At 45.1% G+C, this 19,693-nt stretch overlaps 1 long non-coding RNA gene across 1 annotated transcript in view; it reads right to left on the bottom strand.

Moving 5' to 3' along the window:
* LOC103178852 overlaps positions 1 to 7,296 on the bottom strand; it is a 133,311-nt gene extending 126,015 nt beyond the window's left edge. Inside the window, exon 1 of the long non-coding RNA XR_006085536.1 lies at positions 7,072 to 7,296. This is a non-coding gene — a long non-coding RNA (uncharacterized LOC103178852). The remainder of the gene's footprint in view (positions 1 to 7,071) is intronic.
* Between the last annotated feature and the right edge of the window lie 12,397 nt (positions 7,297 to 19,693).

Below are 19,693 nucleotides of genomic sequence, written 5' to 3'. Positions count from 1 at the left end.
GCTGTTCCCAACGCTGTTCCCAACAGCTGCTCTGCACGAGCAAAAGAGGGGGAAAGCAGTAAACAGAGAGAGGTATTCGGTCACCAAGAAATTGTATAACATCTTGGGAATCCCCAGACATAATCCTTGCACGTTCCATTAAAAACACAGATGGAGAATTGCAGACCATGGCACTCAAAACACCATTGAGTCTTAAGAGGATTTAAGAGGATCCCAAAGATTGCTGGGTTCTGATTTCTGCTGGTCACCAGATATGCACCTCTCCAACCCGTGAGGATTGCGTCAGAGTGCAGTTCACTTCCAGAATAAATCCCCCGCTCCATGTCCCCCGCTGGACAGTATACTCCAGTTATTGGCAGGATTCAATATTTACCAAGTAAGCTGGGACTACAGTGGACAGATCCCAACGAACTCTGCAGAGAAGACTTTGCTTGTATTTACATGTCTGTGTGTTGAAGAATATTAATAATCTTTGCATTTGATGTAGCGACTTATCACGTCTTCGAAATGTCTCAAAGCGCTTCACAGAATATACTGCAAAGTGAATTGACTGTATATTTTGTTCTGAACGCTCGTTAGAAGCAGATATCTGTTAAAGATGGGGGCAGGAAGGTACAAATCGGTCGGTGCACAGGCTGATGCTATCATATTGCTGGTCACAACAGTCAAGGGAAAAAGAAGCAAAAGCAATTTGAAGAACGGATTTGCGCTCACTCCTACAGTTGCAACAAATCCTTATCCACATAATGTGTGGTGAAAGCTGCCTCGCTCAATAAAGCAAAGCTGTCTGCACATGACACTGGCAAATCAAGGTATGCAGGTCATGTTCCACACAAAAAGAAAGCTCTGCCAAAGACTTCATTAAAGTACCCTTTAAAACAATATTGACACTCTATGAGTACAAAATAATACCATTGTTATGCTGTGCAGAGCATCCAGGGGCTGAGATATTCCAGGTCCCGTCACTGTGTTAGTATCCAACAGATCGCTTTTCCTGCAGCGGTGTCTCAGCCAGAGCTAACTTACACTTGCAAACATTCCCAATATTCCCCAGATCATACCACACTTGACAGGTCAAGATCCAATGAAAAAGATTCAAAGGAAGTGAATCGTCGCAATAAAAACTGTGCTTCAATACAGTGAACCATCGCAATGGCTTATATCCCCTTATCTCGATTTGGTAAGAAATTTCTGGTTTTGTCGATCTTGTGGCTTCGGTTGTTTGGAAAGGTGGAACCATCTACACTTTGTTACTGCTTCACCGCTTCTGAATTTATCTCATCTTTTTTCTTTTCAACCTTTCGCTGACCAACACTCGGTGCATGGGCCCGTCACCCTTGATCCTCAATAAAAAAAGATCAGTGTCAATCAAGGCTGGAATCAGAAGCTAAGACCGACACTCTCCTACACTGGAGCCATCGAAACAACCCAACAGTAGTTGACTTCAGATCATTAGAACTCTTGTGGGAAGTGTCCACAGTTAAGTGCTGAGGTTAACCACATTACCAGACTGTTTGAGGCCTGGCAGGAATGACTAAGAGACCTAACCACAGAAGCTATCACGCTTGTCAATCCTAGTGTGCAATCACTGAAGGGCCACTGTTGCCACGTTAAAGGGGAAGTGTAATCTACTGAATTGAACAGTAACCCTTCATCATCTTACTCCTACACGCATCTTTCGGTCTTATCGCGCTTTAGAACTGCAGCCCGGGTGCACGTTTACTCTCCAATGCTCCTTTCAGGGAGATCTTCAAAACAGCAACCAAAATTCTTCATCTTTCATTTTCAGAAGTTTTTTAAGATCCATTTCAAGGTTTTTAAGGTCAGCGAGGTGTCTAACATCAAAAGAAGCTAATTACTCGTGCACCAAATTGCATGGGATTAACGCAAATAGGAAGGAAATAAATGGTATAAAGGGATGGATAATCAAACACAGAGAGATTTATACAGAGAGAGAGAGAGTTAAAGAGAGAGAGAGAAATGAGTCTGAGCAATAGAGTTAGAGAGAGGACGGCTTGCACAGTTCTAATGTCATGAAACCCATGGAAAATATCCTTCAGTATAAGGAGCCTTAGCTGGATCAAAATCTGAGCCCAAGGCCCAACTCTTCCCTCCTCCCCTCCTGAAGGCATTGGCTGGTGTGTTTTTTGGGGGTCAGCCGATTTCCCATCACATTTACTTTGTGTGATATACTTTCCCTCAGGGCAGCCAAGCTTCCTCCTCCTCAATCTATGCCCCAGGAAGTATTGCCAGCTAGTTACCTACCGCACATACACTCAGTTGCCCTCCTCTGCCTCTTAATATCTCACATTAAGGATATACAATGCAGGCAGTAGGCCAAGCCATCCAGTGCTGGATGGGAGGGAATCTTTCTCTTTTACCCAATTAACATGCAACATGTACGGGAACTGACACAGACAAAGCATACAGTGCCAGACAGGAGTGAAAAGTCAGCATTACTGAGAAAGTGTTGAAATGTTTCTTCATGCGAGTCTAAAATGCCTCAGATAATGAGTAGTGGGCCCTAGACTAACACTGATTTGCAATACTATGTATGGCTTGGCTCTCGTTTGTCTTAACTTGGCCACTGCAACAGCCTTGGATGAGCTGATTACCTTCAGGCAAAAATCTGAAGGAAATGCTGAAAACATTTGCTCTCGTGACCGGCGTGAGTTACAGTGTTAACTGTGGGCAAGTGACCCACCAGAGTGAGGAGCGGACCCCAGAGTGAGGCCTAGTATAATCCAGAGTGATTTATATACCGGCCAGCATTTGAAACACTATCGTAAAGCACATTTGAACAGGACAGCCAAAGTCTTCCAAAAAAATGCTAATTATTCAATGTTTCTTCCAGCAGTGTACACTGTGTGCTGAAATCAGGAAACCCTGCCAAACCTCAGCTCAGGCTTACTGAGACAGTCAGGCCTCAAAGGGTCCCCAGTATTGTTGAGGGTGAAACTGCAACGGATTAAGGGACAGGCTCAAATGGAGACAGACTGACAACATGGGGTTGTTTTTTAGCATGACCATTCTCTCCTCCCCCCTCCTCGCCACCTCTCTGTAAAGCCTATTTCTGTACAAGACTCTAGCACTGCTATCCACATCCATGGAGTCTCTCCTGGCACCTCTCCCGCTCACAGATACAATACAAGAAGAGGTTGGTATCCACGAGGTGCTCATTCTTTCACATCCAGCATCCAAGTTCTCTCTCTCTTTCTCTCTCTCTCTCTCTGGCACAACCTTTCTTCTCTTTATTTTATTGTACAATCGCGTTCATTCTTCCTCTGAATTTTCTTCTCTAGTTCCTCCCAAGCTCTTAATGCCCCATCCCATCTCCCTCCTCCTTACATCCTCACTTTGCTAAACTCAACTCATCACACTCTCTCCTCAATCACAATCTTTCTCAGGTCCTCAAAACATTGGGAGTTTTATCTCTCAGTCTTCCCTTCCTCCTACGCTCTAAAGGTTTTCAGCGCCTAAGTTCGAGGTCATCTAACTGTACATCTCAATTTCATCCAGTTGTCTCTCCTACTCTTTTCAAGCATGGATTGTGCCTACCACACAAATTGCTTTAGTTGGGAGTCTGTTCCACAAATCCACACTCAAAACCTCTATAGCTATAAATGGGAAAGGAAGGAAAATTTAAGAGCAATGACCAAAGGCATGGTTTTAAGGCAGAATGAAAAATAGCAAGGCAAAGGAGGTTAAATATGAGCATCAAGAGAGTAGCCACAAAACTCCACTGAAAAATCTTATTAAATGCCTCAAATCTGGACTTCCACTGCACACTGTCAACCAACAACTTTAGTAGTTTCCAAATAACTGTAATACATTGAGTTTGGCAAGTGTTTTTTTTTCATAAACCAGTGTTTACTGGAAATTGTTGCATTTACTCTCATTACAATTGCTTGTTTTGTACAAAAGGCTCTTCCTCTCCAAAAAAACTTTTTGAAACAAATAGTCACTCAGGAGATAAAGGAAATTAATGGTAACTTTGAGGTTTTTGAAATCTGACCTTGTTCCGCTCCAGACATCATGACACAAGTCAATGAACGAATTGTACAAAGGAAATTAACAGGGTCACCATGAGCTTGATACCAGCCTTCCAGAAGCCAAAAGCCTCCAGTCCAGGCAAGCCAAGGTACTCACGGCCTCAGACTTCAGGTTCTTTGTATTTTCTCATAAGTCCACTTCTTATTAACTCACTCCTGCGCAGAATGCATTCATACATTGAAGGGTCGTTTAATCCTTTTCCTTATTATTTTCTCTTTTTCCTCCAGCTGTTTGAGCTCCTGTGGGGCTCCATTCCTCCATTGATTGGAGTGTTGAACAGCCATATCTGTTGTCCAGTGCCACAGTTCATACGTGTCAATAACAGTTCCATATTGTACAACGCCACAGATTTACATGTTAGCAATGCTATGGCATATGTACACGTTCGTCCTACCTTAAACCCGTTATAACTGCAAGTTGCAATGGTAGAAGAGGAAAGGGACACAAAACCTGATGAGACTAGAGCTACAGCTTGGCACAGATGACGGTGTGTCCACTCCTCAGTGCTATGTTTGTTGGCACATGACATGCCCACTACTTCTCACGGAACATTTGTTGCTGATGCAGCACGCCAACACTTTAATAACCAACAACCTGTAGCCTCTGGGATCGTGGCCAGCATCTGGAAACATCATCTGTCTAACAACCCCCGGCCAGGCGATTGTGTACACCTCAGGCAAAAGGAAATGACACTTGTGAATAAGAAATGATTCTCCTCTCTCTTCCCCTCCCTCTTCCCCGCTATCTCCATACCTCCATGTTTTAACTCAATCTCTCCATCCAATACCTCTCGTTTGTGTAGATCTCAATCTCTCTCTCTCTCTCTCAAAGGCTCAATGTACAGTCACACTCTTAAGCTTAAAAAAATAATTTGGTGAACCAACAAGGAACTCAATCTCGGAGCACAAGTTATCAGCAACCATTACCAATTTTCAGATTTGCCCATTGGGTTCCTCCCTGCCCATTATTCATCTGTGAATCCGAATGGTGAATGTCAAAACGATGTGATCACAGCTGAGCTCGATACTGTCCTTGAGGAACGTAGCAGCAGGAATTCTGATCACTTCCCCCCTCTCTAACCCAGGGGACTGGGGCCAATTGGAGCACACACAATTGTGATAGCTAACTTCGGGATTCACTTGGAAATATAATTCTGCCACCATGTGGTCTGTGTGGCCCAGTGCTGCACCATTTCGTAAGGAGCTCTTCTCAGTTCTTGGCTTCCGTGGACAGAATATTCCCCCAAAGACCCCTGAACCAGGCTCTTCTCAAACTTCACAGAGTTTGACGTCAACTTTCAGCATTGTGCGATGTAAATAAAGCACCCGGCAATGAGGCAGCGTGAGCTTAACAGGCCGTTGCATCAACCCAAAAACCTCCTCCCTGCCCACACCGCACCCCCCACATCTTGACGATAATCTTTATTAAAAACCTAAACTGAGTCGCTTCAATTTTTCCATGCAGCTTAACTTGAAGCAATCTCTGTTCCTTGTTATCACCTTCGCTATATCAGCTGCAGTGAACGAGAGCGGAACGCTGTGTGCTGGTTAGCAGTAAGCCGAGTGTTTCAGCAGTATGGTCTCATTGAAAATAGATTATTTCCCCAAGTGCTTCACATCAATCTCAATTTCCTGCATGCCTGTGCTGGACGCTGGTGCGCAGTGACTGAGCTCGATCGGAGCCAACACAAACAGGAAGCAGCGCGTCTCCCGAGATTCAGCCAGGCGTTCCACAGCGCCAGCTCCCGACGAGACCCCCGCTTCTCGCTTCTCCAGAGCAGCAACACCCCTGCTTCTTGTGTCCACCTTTCCTCCCCTCCTCCCGTCTCCCACCCCCACACCACAGGGGCGAGCAAAAAGACCAACATGTGCGGTCGGGCAATTAGGCTGCTGTGTTACAGTCAACCAAAGAGCCGCTTCCACAAACTGCAATAAAATTCAGACGGGTAAAATTTATGCAGGACTCCCGATAGTATTTTTATAGAACACATGGCAATGTGTTTGGCTTGGTGTCGCAAGGTAATTTCTCATTTATTTTTGCTGTGTTGTGCAATTTAAGGCACCGAGCTGCACGATTTCTGGGCTCCACTCCCTCCCGTCCCCTCCACTCCTCCCCTGCACTCCCCACCCTGCAACGAGCAAGTCCTCAGACCGGTATGAAACTCAGCCACGCAACCCAGCTCAAGACCATCCCAGCCTCGGTCCCTGGTCCTCATCACAGAACGGATCGAGTTCTGTAGCTTCAAAGAGTTCTGTAGCTTCAAAGGTCCTTTCTGGAGTCCTGTAGCTTAATGATTAGAGCACTCGCCTCGCAAGCGAGAGGGCCTGCATTCGATTCCCGGGCAGGGCGAAAAGTTGGGGAAGTTTCCTTACACCACATGGCTCGGTTTACCTAGCGGTAAATAGGTTGTTAGCCTATTCCTTTTCGGGGGTAATAATATTTTTCTTTTAAAAAAATAATGTGGTCACTCAATCCACGACTGTTTGTGGGACACTGCTGTACAACAACTTGCACACTTATATAGCATCCTCCACGCAGGATAGGGTCTCAATACACAATTGGCTGCCGCATTTTGCCCACAAAATATACAGTCAATTCACTTCACAGTATATTCTGTGAAGCGCTTTGAGACATCTCAAAGACGTGATAAGGTGCTATATCAAATGCAAGTATTATTATTACTATATTACTCTTACTATTACTTATGATCCTCACACTCGTCTACAAATCCCTTCATGCCCTGGCACTTTCCTACCTCTCTAACCTACTAACTCCCCACTCCAGCCTCCTCCTCTTGGCTGTCTCCAGCTTCCTGCTTGTCCCTCGTTCCCTCCATTATGGACAGCCATGCTTCCCCCCTCCCCCAGGACCCTGATGATCTTAACCCCCCCTTTCACTTTCTCACTTCGATAAAAATAAGATTCTGACTTGACACTTGCTGGTACAACATGAGAAGCCCATTTCAGCACACACCGTCGCTCCCATCCACAGACAGCCGTAATCAACCTTTAAACTCACCGTGAAAACGCTGACTAATTCTCCATCACTTCCAATTACTCTCTCCTCATCCTCAGCCATGTCCGACATCCCAATCTGACCGGGTTTCCCAGCCTTTTAGATCAATCGAGAACAACCACTGCAAATCAGAAGGACAAGGATTCCTCTCTCCGTCCCGTGAAGCATAAACAAATCAGCAGACGTAATTAGATTCTGATGTTGACCTCACATCGAGCCGCCATCTGTACCTATAATGACGTGTGGCTCCCAGCACTGTTCTCCTCGATCAAGCCAATTGCCAATTGAAGGAGGATTGGCTTCAACAAATGTGCAGGGCCTTATGACCCTCGGGAATGTCACTCAACTCCCAACACGGAATTCACCTGACAGCCTGTTACTCTACTCTACTTTGGATCTGGAGTTGTTTTGCCAGAGTTAGGCTGACGTGATGCCTGGTCCCGGGATGGTGGGCGGGGTGGGCAGTGGGGTGGAGAGGAGGTGATGGGGAGATGCGAGACACCATGATGGGTGGGGGGGCAGGAAGAAAGATACCAGGAAGATACCCTCAGCACAGGCGAGGGGTGGAAACACTGGCACAGAAGACGCCTACAGCAGAATATCCCCTGTCGGGGGTAAAAAGGTGTAACAATGTGAATCTCCCTCAATAATGTGCTCTGTATCGATGTAGCCATCACACTCTTATCTCCTGTTCTAAACGTCTCTTCCAGACACCACATTTCTTGGCACCCTTCACCTTGCTTTCAAACGTCTTTCACAGACCAATATGTTTGCCTTCAAACATAGTGACACGATTAAGCCCATCGAGCCTGCTCCACCATTTTATAAGATCGTGGCAGCTCTTTATCTTTTTAATCCCATTTCTTGACTTTTCTCCATATTCTGAATACTGTTACTTACCAAGTATGAATCTATCTTATCTGTCTGTTTATTGCCCTTTTAAAACAGTCTGTTGATTCTGCATTCCACAATCCCTTTGTGAAGAAATGATATCACTTTTAACTGGTTGAGTTCAATCTGTAACATTGTGTACTCTTACTCTCAATTCCATTCCTAGAGGGAAGAATCGCTCCACTAGTATTAAGACAATAGGGCCGGGAGGGAGTACATTTAACAGAAACACCCATTCTAGCCTTCCAAATCATCTTTACATCGGTATCCAACACCACAGTTTGAATGCATTAAGTAATAAAGTGGGAGAGAATTAATTAAGGTTAAGCCGTCTGTTTCTATTGATTGTTGCTGTGGATTACGTGAAGGGAACTTCACGTAGAGTCGAGGAAATCCGACGGTGTGTCAACCGCCCTGTAATTAACAAGCCGCACACAGGATGCCAGCTTTAAATCCTGCTGAAGCCCCTTAAAAAAAATAAGCTTAAAGGCGACCAGAGGCCATTAGTCGAGCACTTCACATCAGCCGAAGACAGCGCTCAGGGCAGTCGGTTTGGATCAGGAGCAGAGCCTTTAACTGGTCAGAGTGTTGGCCTTCCTGTCCAATTTGGGGATAATGTGATTTGAATAGTGGATGGTGGACGGTCTCTCAATAATTCGCAAATAACAGTCAGGCAAAGGGAACAAGAAGGATATTGCTCTTTCTTATATTAAGCCACTGATGCACTGGTCTGCAGCAAGGACAAAGTCTAAGATTGATTTTGCCTATTACTGAAGGTGCATTAATAAAGGCAGCCAGGAAGGAGGGAAGGCAGAGAACCGGGCTGATAATTGCCTCATTTATTGCCTGTGGACCAGCTCTGAAGTGTCTTTAAGCTACTGTCAGACAATGCACTCTCCTCCAGCTGAATGCTGGGCTCTTGCCTTTCCAAGACTTTTCCTTCAGTTTTTTTTTGCTCCCAAGGAAATAAAGAGCATTACTGACAAATAAAGAAAAACAAGGCAGAGTCTAAATGAGCACCATTTACAGCGGTTACCATCGGCAACGCACACTGACAGAGGGAGAATGCGTTCTGCTTTTGTGAGTGGCTTGGCAGCTTGGAGCTTTGCCAGTTTCTTTGGTACGCTTGTGAAGCCAATGCAAACAGGTAACAAGTGAAGAAATATATTCTTTATTATTTGTCAGCTCATTAACTTTTTGAAAAATATAAATTGATCACATAAACTGTTTCTCCGACCCTAGGAATAACAAGAAAGCATTACCAAAGCATCTCCCGAGTCCCCCACATGTGGATGGTTTCTATATTTTGGTCACTAGTCAATTTGCCCACCCAGTCTGGTTTACCTGTAAATCTAGACGGCTGCCTGACCTCACATTAAACCATCATCGTGGGGGTGTTGCAATTACCATCAGGACATCACTGTAGGAGGGAGAGCAACCCAGGCCTCTTGCTTCTCATCACTACCCAGAGACTATCCAGACAACAAAACAACAAAATAAAATTTGTAAAGCGTCTTTCACGTCGGGAGGACATCCCAAGATGCTGGTGAGTACTGTCATCCCAGCAGGAATGTGCTGATGCCCTTGACATTCAGCTGGTGACCTGCCAGTATCACCCACTCAGCTACACATGGGGTTTGTGATCAGCGAGCTCGGGTGATGCCAATCCCACTCCGTACTGAGTTACAGAATGTTACAGCAAGAAAGCAGGTAATGTTTTCTTCACACAAGCGATTCTAACTCACCCTCCTGCTCTCCAGTTCTCCTCTTCAAGCATCTATCTATCCAATTCCCTTTTAAAAAGACTCTGACTCCGCTTCAACAACAGTTGGCGGCAGGGAATTCCACATTCCAACCACAAAAAATGACGTAGAATGTTGTAGCAATGAAACAAGCCATTTGGCCCAACTAGTCCATGCCGGTCTTCTCACGAGCCTCCACCCTTCCTAATCCCCTCTATTCCCTTCTCCCTCATGTCGTATCCAGTTTCCTCTTAAATAAGTTGATGCTTTCTGCTTCAACCACAGGCGTCCGGCAGCAAGTTCCACATTCTCACCAACCCTTGTGTAAGGTTTTTTTTAACCTTCTCTTTAATTCTCTTTGTGATTTTTGCTTGCTTAGTATATAAAACGGCAGCTGACCATCAGCCTAACAGGGCTGATATTCACTAACGAGAACGATTTGGAGCTTGGGGCGGAAGGGGGTGGGGGAAGGAATGAAGAGAGGTAAGTAAGCAAGATCTCTCTGGGGTTTAACCAACATCAAAAATGCTTCAGACACCAGGCAAGTCACCAGGAAACCATCCGACTCAGCTTCCGATAACCCCTCCTTACCTTCAGCTCAGATTACCTCAGCCTTCCTGGCTCCTCCCGACATGAAAGGCCATATACAAATGTAATTTTGTATTGTATTTGGTCTCTGCTTTTCTTTAACTTTGTCACGTCATCCGCCTATATCCTTCCCTAATTCCCAAAGTGGCCCAAAATCTTTGCTACACTTTCATCACCTCTAGACTGAGCTTCTTTCTCCATTGCCCCCCTGCCTGTCTTCCCAGTTCTACTATCCTCAAGATCCAGCAAATCCAAAATTTAACCATATGCATCCAGGTTCACCTGCCCTCACCAGGCTCACTGTATCCATGGCTCTCCTGCTCACCCCCTCCACTTGGTTAATTCAGATCTGTTGCATGCATATCCCCCGCCTTCTGTGTCTCACCATTGGAGGCTGAGTCTTCAGCCAATAGAGTACATTTACCTTCCGGAATTTCTTACCAAAATCCCTTCCCCTCCCCACTATTTTCAATGAAAGCCACCTGAAAACCTGCCTCTTTGATTGTGTCGACAGTCATCTCACTCCAGTGAAGAGTGGTCGCAGGTTGCTAGGAGAGCAGCAAGCGACTGAAGGCAGGACCTGCAGAGTGCGATATCCTGTTCAATATAAATGAATAGGCGATAAGTACATAGCTCTGACACACGGCCACAAATTACATGCAGCGATATACCCAGGAACGAAAGCATTTGATGAATTACTGTGGCTGTGACTGCCCTTAAAGAGCAGCTCAACTGAATGGAGCAGAAGCCTAATGGAGGTATTGTCGTCTGTGCAAGAGGCAGTAATGCTGATCCTGTGTGTGCATTAGTTACATTTAGAGATTAACAAGCACAAAGCGAGTATTGAGTTCAAGATGAGGGACTCTGCGCTGATGGGAATTAATAAAACATCCAGTAAATGGCACTCATGATAACAGTTAATTGGTGTGCGAGGCAGAACTCGCCACTCGAGCTAAAAGAAAGCATCTAATAACCGAGTATAGAAATAAATCTTCTCCCCCGACACCCTAACTTGTTAATCTATTTATTCTTTGTTTCTTTGACCCAACTGGAACACTGATACACCCCACATTCCTCACTGTAACAATGAGACTCCTCACACACACGGACAGGCAGGGGATCGAAGGTTAGCAATCAGGATTGGGAAGACTGGCTGATTTTCCCTGCTCCCTGGCTTGGGGAGAGTGAAGTTTGGCAACACCACTATCACTGATCCCAGCTGACTCAGGTTAGGCCAGGTACAGAACTAAGGACCTTCTTAGTCTGTATGCCGCATGCATCACAATGCGTAAAAAAGGCACTAAATATTTTAGAAGCAGTACATCAGGGAGATGTTTGTCATGGGTTTTTCCCCTCCCCACAGAAGCGATTGATGGTGAGTCTTGCCTGTAAAGCATCACAACAGCGAAGCAGCCATTTTGCATTTGCTGGGTTTCCTGAGAACCGCACAAGTTTAATGCAAGTCCTGCATAGAGTACGAGATGTTCTGTGAGCGACTGAACAGTGTTTGTGATGGCTGCAGTACAGCTCTATGTTGGAAGTGGAAAGGAAGAACTAATTAAAGCAAGAGGCAAAAGTCCAGTGCTTTAATTACGGACTGACCTCATTCATTTAGTACAGCTATTGTACACTTGGCATTAACCCGTGTGCTGTTAGAATTGTTAACTTAAACTGTGAAGAATGCAAGCCGTTTAATGGGAACTTATTTCCCGCTTCCCCTCCCCCTTCCCCCCCCGGAGCCACTCTCCACACAAATGCACCCTCTGTGGGCTCCCGCAGCGCACAATGGACAAAGCTGTCCCATGCGTCTTTGCATGGCCTTAAAAGTTACATTGCCTTAGAGGGTCACTGAGCGTAGGTTCAAAACTCTTAAGGAGGGAGGGCTGCTAATGTAGCAATCTCAGCCCAAGGAAGGCTCCGAAGAGTCTTACTCAAGGTTCAGCAAACCCAGAGATCAATCTACGATGAGTCTGCAATTCCCGTCTTTGCATCTCTTTGGCACTAAAGCACCCCTGACACGAAAGGCAAGCGCCAAGGGTATGTGTGTGTGGGGGAAGAGGGAGGAACGTATGTGCACGTTCATTCTTAGCCTATCCAACAGACAAAATAATTGGAACTTAACTCTCATTCTTACCAGCCTCCGAGAAGTACTCAGACTGAATGAAGGCAGCATCTGTTGGGCTGTTGGTGCTGGTGAACGAGCCATAATGGGAACGTCTGTAGTCCAGTAAGCACTCTCAGTTTAACAAACGTGCTTCTGTTGCTGTTCAATAGTACTCTTATTGTGAATAAAGTAAGTTTTTTTTAAAAAAAAACTGGGAAGGTGCTTTCCATTGTTGGCAATCTCAATTTGATCCAATCTCCATACAAGGGCACCTTTTCCACCATCGACCCTTTATTCCCACAGGGTCAAGATCTTTATTCGCTGAAACTGGCTGACTGATCAAATGCAAGCACACAGGTTGAAAGGAAGACGGTCAAGCTTCCTGGAGCAGTGCCGAATGTCAATGCTCTCAGGAGCACAATCCACAGCCTCTTTGGTCACATCTCCGAGACATCTTGCAGAGCTCTCTGCCTGAGAGGCTAACCATCAAATCCATTTAAGATGGCAATCGGAAGGGCTGGAGTTCTCTCTCTCACTGGCTGCAACAGTCTAAAGCTACTAAAGAAGCTGATGCCTCCCGCACAACAGAAATATAAAATGAATCCATCTCTCTCTACGATGTGTGCATTTCTGCTTGTTCAGCCTTCGTGTGCTGTAGGGAATCCTGGGTTTATATTATTGCCTGATGATCGACTGGCTCAGTGCAACACTTAAATAAATCACAGCATGTACTGAGGTGATAAACTAACAAGGCTATGTCATGCAGACTGCCAGTGTTCTACCAGACACTGATAAAACAATTGGCAAGTTGCTTTCCTGGTTTGTCGATGTAATACTGGTAGTGATCAAAACCTGTGGAAGAAACAAACTCTTAACCCTTCCCTAGGCAGCTCTGGTCAGATTTCAATCTGCTCATCTATTAATCCAATCACCTGCCTGGTCATACAGCACTTTCTTCTTAAAGCTATGTCAACAGGTGGACATCAGGTGACCCTAATCTCTATCAAGATCTCAAACTCCCTGGCAGACCGAAGATCAGTCAGAGGATTGGAGAGATAGGCATTGAGGATTGAAGGTAGAGAGACAGATATGCTAACAATTGTTTTTTTTGGTCAGCCGGGAGTCTTGATATCCATCATCCAGAAACCCATCACCACTCTTAGGAGTATCCAAACCAAATGCATAAAACTCTCAGTCTGGTTTGGAAACTATCAAGCATGGTGATGGGATTCCACACGTGTCAGACACTGGGGCTGACCACAATAACAGGACTGAAAGTAAAGAGATAGACCTGCTGAGGACTGAAGGTACAGAGATAGACACGCTGATATATTGGAGGACAAGAAGGACCTTACCCTCACTGGGTAAGCAGCCTTACCATCACTGGGTAGGCTTTCAGCCACTTTACCCTCTCTTCCAAAATCCCTTCATCTCACTCCCTTCCTATCTGTGCTATCAAAATCCACCCCAAAATCTATGTATTTGACTGCGCCATCAGCCACTTTCCATCTACCTCCCTCAAAGCTTGGGCTTCCACTCAGGCTTTGTAATGCACTTTGAAAATGTTCTACTACGTGGAAGGTGCTGCATAAGTGCAAATTGTTGTTATTGTTGTGGTTGGAGATAGAGCAATCGGAACACCGAAGGAGCAAATAAGCAAATAAAGGGAGACACTCAGGGGTACAGGAAAGGGCAGGTAAATATCAACAACAACAACTTGCACTTATATAGCGCTCTTCATGCAGGTAGCATCTCGGAGCGCTTGGGATGGGACTGAAAGGATTGTTCTTAAAGGAGCCTCCATAGATACGATGGGCTGAATGGCCTTCTTCTGTGCTGTAAATGTCTATGGCTCGAGACACCGAAACTTTGAAGAGCGGAAGAAAGGGCATCCAGCAGAAGTTCTGCAAGGGGAGGAGGGGCTGAAAAGAGGAAGACAATGTAGGCCATTTGCTCCGTCATGGTTGAACGAAACATGGACTTGCCCAGGTCACCACAGGCAATTCTTTAGCAAACGGAGCAGCAGAAGGTAAAGCGGAGGTGACCTGGCTGCCTACAGAGCTGACAGAATGGAGCACAGCATGGGTATTAACCTTGAGAGGGAGTAAAGCATAAAGGGAAATTATTATCTTAAAATTAGAGGTAATACAGTTAAAACACAGGAAATATTTCTTAATTTAATTCTTGCATGTGGTAAAGCGCCTTGGGAAGGACATCCCAAAGCGCTCCACAGGTATAACTGTGAAGGGAAATGACTGTATATTTGTAGGTGAATGCAGCAGCCTAATTGCAAATATCAGAGCAATGTCCCACAAACAGCCATGAAACGAATGGCCAATTTTATTTTCTTCACCCAGAAGGCTGGGAACCATGGAATGCATGTCAGAGACAGATACAGCCAGCCTGATGAGGGCAGTCCTAGAGTACTATGTAGAGCTTTATTCACCACAAGATAAGGGCCTGCACTGGGCCTCGAAGCAGAACAGAGGAGACGAATAGGCTGATTCAGAGTGTTGGAGGGATGGGCTACTCAAAACGACCGAGATTAGCTACCAGCATAGACCGTAAATCAAATGTGTGGCCTTCGGTTCTGTATGACTTCATACTGATTTTGCTTCCTGGCCGGTCAAGGAAGCCTCAAAGAGAAAGTTGGAGCATGAGCCAAGACCGCATGGGGCTGACAGAATAATACAAATCCTGTGAGGATCATCATGACTGAGTGTGCACATCCACACAGACCGGCTACCACGACCCCCGCACTGTGGATTTGGTAGACACTTTAGATGCAAGTAGTTGCATAGGGGGACAGCAAACCTTACAGAGTGTTTCCAATACCACCAGAGACGGGCTCACAAAAGCCACCAAAAATAGCTCTCAACATGTCTGCCTTGGGTTTCCCACAGCAGGACCTGTGATGGAACAGGGAACAAGTCAAACATCCACATGTAACACTGCCCTCCGGGTGAAGTAAACAGTCGACACCAGTCCAATTTATTGGAAGGCAATTTCAATTTGGAGAAAAATCAAATTTGGTGTATGACCTGGATTCAATTCAGATTCAATAAAAAAATGCATCGTTTACATAATTTGGTTCCACTTGGAGTCCACCCATCTCCCACTGCATTGCATCAAGATAGGAGTTTTCCCCAAACACAAGCTGGGTATTAAAGCCTTATCAGAAAATTGAACATGGACATAGTTCCACTGGTTTGTAAAATAACATGGTGCATCAGTGAGAAGTCAGCCACGTGCTGCAGTGGTTGTATCAGATCAGAGACAGTATATCTCAGCCCACACATAGTCACACAGGTCTGGTGTGGCCTTCTGTGCCACTGAAGTGGAAACCAAGAGTCTTAGAAAAGAAAAAGCCAAAAGTAATTGCTTAGAAGCTACCAGTTTGTGGCCGTAAACTCGATCCCAACCGAGAAGGACATTGCTTATGGTTATTCAGATATTCCACTTGTTTTTATAGGCAAACGTCGCTGATGTCTCGTGAATGCTACACAGCAAGAGATAGAACAGAGCCCCAACAGTATGGAGCTGCAGGAGAGGGAGGGGGGAGGCACTAAGTGTAGACTACATAGTGTAAGCATATAACCACTATCTTGTGAGTAGATCTGGGGGTGGTGGTGGAATGAGCACAGAAAAAAGACAACTTCTACCCCTCTATCTAAAGTTGGGGGGGGTGGGGGGGGTGTTGGTTGATTATCATCTCTGTCATTTGTGACAGACAAAAACAGTTTATGTACAAGTCCCAATTCTGCTGTCAAAATTACTTGACCTAAGAAAACTCCAGTGCTCACAGGGTAAAAACAGGCACTAGTCACCACTCACGTTCTGATGCAGTGAAGCAGTCACTCTGGAAACCAGCATGGACTAAAGTGAAGCCTCAGTACACATGAGTGCTGGTGATTCAGGTTAACCCCATTACCCCAGCTCAAATTCCCCATCTCATTCAAGTATGTCCCCAAATTCAAATTTAATTAGCGCTTTATCTCATTGTCATTCACAGCATGCTGCAGGCCCAGATTAACTGCCGCATTCACCTATATAACTTTCACTTCATTTCTAATTAAGTTTATTCCATAAAATCCTCCAAAACTTTTATTTGACGTGATGACGGCTCAAATATAACCCATAATAATCTTCTCACCCAAACCAGACTTTGTACGCCCATCACCCCAATCCCATCCAGATTCCAAGCTCTCTTTGTCTTCCAAAAGGTTGACTTCAAGGTCTCCACCCTCACATACAAATCCCTTCAAGCTCTAGTGTCTCCCCCACTTCTCTCTCTGATCTTATATTTTGCCTGAAATCCTAGTTACATTTAGGACATCAGTCACAGCTAATCCTATTCCATTCACTCATCTGGGTTACATTGAGCTGTCATCACAGCAAGACAAAAGAGATCACCTATCCTAGTCGCCAGCAGGAAGACAAACACAAGCCCATAATGTGAAGAGGAGTTTAGCTTTGCTAATGCTGTCTCCAAAAAGCTCCTTTTCAGATATTTATCTAATTCCCTTTTAAAAGCAAATATAGATTCTGCCTTAAACACTTTTTAGGCAGCGCATTCCGTGTCCTAACAGCCATGTGTAAAAATAAAAAATAAACTCCTAACCTTTCCCTTTACTAATTTGGTTAAAAACCTTAATTATACACCATCCAGTTGCTGATTCACCAACCAGTGAAAATTATTTCTCACTGTGGACTTTATTAAGGAATATCCAGTTCTTCCAGTTTCTCCTCATAAGTAAAACCTCTCATCTCTAGTATCCCATGATGGATGTTGGCTCTTCATCCTTGTTCCTCAATCAAAAGAAGACTTTGGAGCATTGGCTACCGTGCGAAACTCTTTCGTTTGCAGATCCGTACTTCAACGACTTGGAAAAACTAGAGTTAAACTAGCTTTCTGGTGACTGTCGAGGGTGAAAGGATCAGCCAGCATAGGGGTAAACACGCAGATGTGTAGAAGGCACTTTACTCCGCCACAAGCTGTTTGAGATGTTGCTTTAAGTGAAATCTCCTATACACAAGCAATTTGTTAGCAATGTTCTTTGACCCAAAGTAATGAGCTGTCATCTCTTTCTCTTACTTGCTTTAAACTGGCTACTAACAAGCTAAATACAATCAGTTTGGGACAGCCCCAATTCAATGTTTAGTGTCTGAAACAATAGCACAAAACACTAAAAGGTTAGCTGGTGTGAGAAGTAAAAATATCACAACAGTAGACTCCTCTATGGTAAAAGAAGAAACCAGTTCAGTACGTCACCGGAGACCAGGAGAGACAATCAGATACATTCAAAAGACCATACCCAGAATCCAGTCATTGCTAACATCCAAGCCACCACTAACATATCAGTCACACAATGAGACAAATTAGGAACATCTGTCAGAATAAATACCTGGATTAAACTCTTGAACATTTTTTGGGAGGGAAACAAAGGAGGATATGATTTTAAAATGCAGACCATGTATTTCAATTACTTATTTGCAAGTTACAGCCTTCCACAGTCGCTCATTGAGGCTCTTGTATTTCAATTGCTGTCTCAGTTGGGTCTTGTTCTGCCCTCCACCCCCCCTGAGTCAATTAGCTAAATAACTCGACCTGCGAAAGCAAATCTATTTATTGCACCTGATTGTGAGTAATTGCACTGTCAAAAGTGTCATTTTTCATTAACCTACAAGTCGAGATGAAGTGCTCGCTTCTGTGTGTGTTGCCAGTGTTGATGGGGGCCGTGATTGACTAGGTGTTGACGATAAATTTGTTCCTGGGGGTAAGCGAGGGGGGGGGGGGGCGGGGAGGGGGGACACGGACGGTATGACATCACCACTCGGAATTTTCAAAGTAAACAGCTCTGAAAGAGGCCGTTTTCTGGAAAAAAAAGACCTTTTTTTTAATATAAACGAAAAGCCTGTCACTGCCAAAAAAACAGACGTGGTTGCCCATCAAGTAGGACCTGGCGTTCGAGCGGGGTGGAGAGCGAGAGAGAACGATGGAGGTTAAATGCGCAGAGAATGACAGAACTGTATTGCTCTCAGCCACCCAGTGTTGAAAGAGCCAGTCTGTGCCTCATTATATCATTTGCTTTCACTGCTCTGCTTTTTTGGGTCATGAAAGGCAGCTTTAATAACAGCGCCGGGCCCCACAGTTATCTCAGAATCAGGGATTTTTTATTTTTTCCGTTTCTCTCCGACGCTCACATGGAAGCAAAGAAACTGACCTGTGTGATTACTCGACCCCCTGGTATGATGAGTGGGCAAAGGGGAGTTTGGAAGGGAAGTGGGGAGGAAAAGATGAGTTTTCTGCGCTACCCAACTTGGTGATGCATCCTTTTCACTCCACACTTTTTCCCCCTTCCTCCAAATTCAGGAACTCAAGCAAAACAGGCGCGAGCCAAAGTGTGAAAAGGCTTATCTTGCAGAGTGTATGAGCAGTTTTATTAAACGGTTCACAACCCACAGCCCCCATTGCAATCTACTGCAGAAGCTAAGAGCACCAAGTGTCAAACAGTAATTTCATATGTTATTTTGTTGGACTGGCTACTTCTCAATGTCCAATATAAAGAACTTCTCCATCAGTGCACTCTCATCTTTAAACTACCAACAGATCTGGAGACCTCCTGAACTCCCTGGGCCAACCAAGTTCTATTTTGTTTCTTTCCCGCACACTCTCAACACAATAAAACACAGTAAAATAGCTCCTCAGAAATCAGTATAACTTTTACTAAGATGCTATGATAATAACAACAAGATTGCATTTATAGAGCGCCTTTCACGTTGGGAGGATGTCCCAAGGCGCTGGACAGTTGGGTCAGGACCCGAGCAGGGGGGAAATGGTGAGGGGAGAGAAGGGAGGGAGTGAGGAGGGGGTAGAGAGTCGAGAGGGGAGGTGAAGGCATGGTTGAAGAGAAAGGTCTTGAGACCGGCCCTGAAGGAGGAAAGGGAAGAAGCAAGGCAAAGGCACTGGGGGATGGAGTTCCAGAGCCTAGGGGCTGAGAGGCCCGGCCACCGATGGTAGGGCGGGGGGTGTGGAGCAGACCGGAACCAGAGGAACCCCAGATGAATAAACATTTTTAAAATTCTACAGCTGAGGATTAATTCCAGCCTGGGCGTTGATAGGATTGAGTTTGGCACAGTATCTACCGAATGTCAACCACACTGATCACATTCTGAAACTGGCAGTCTTACTCAGAAAGACGAGGAGGATAGCCGGTGTGGGAAACTCACCCAGTACCAGCAGAGAGGAACTGATATTCTGTACCTAAACCATGCTATCCTGAACACAGAAGCTCCAGAT

Source organism: Callorhinchus milii, unplaced genomic scaffold (genome assembly GCF_018977255.1).
Source record: "Callorhinchus milii isolate IMCB2004 unplaced genomic scaffold, IMCB_Cmil_1.0 Scaffold16, whole genome shotgun sequence".
NCBI lineage: Eukaryota > Metazoa > Chordata > Chondrichthyes > Chimaeriformes > Callorhinchidae > Callorhinchus > Callorhinchus milii.
Note: the sequence above shows the minus strand (reverse complement) of the source record. Positions and strands in the feature narration are given on the sequence as shown.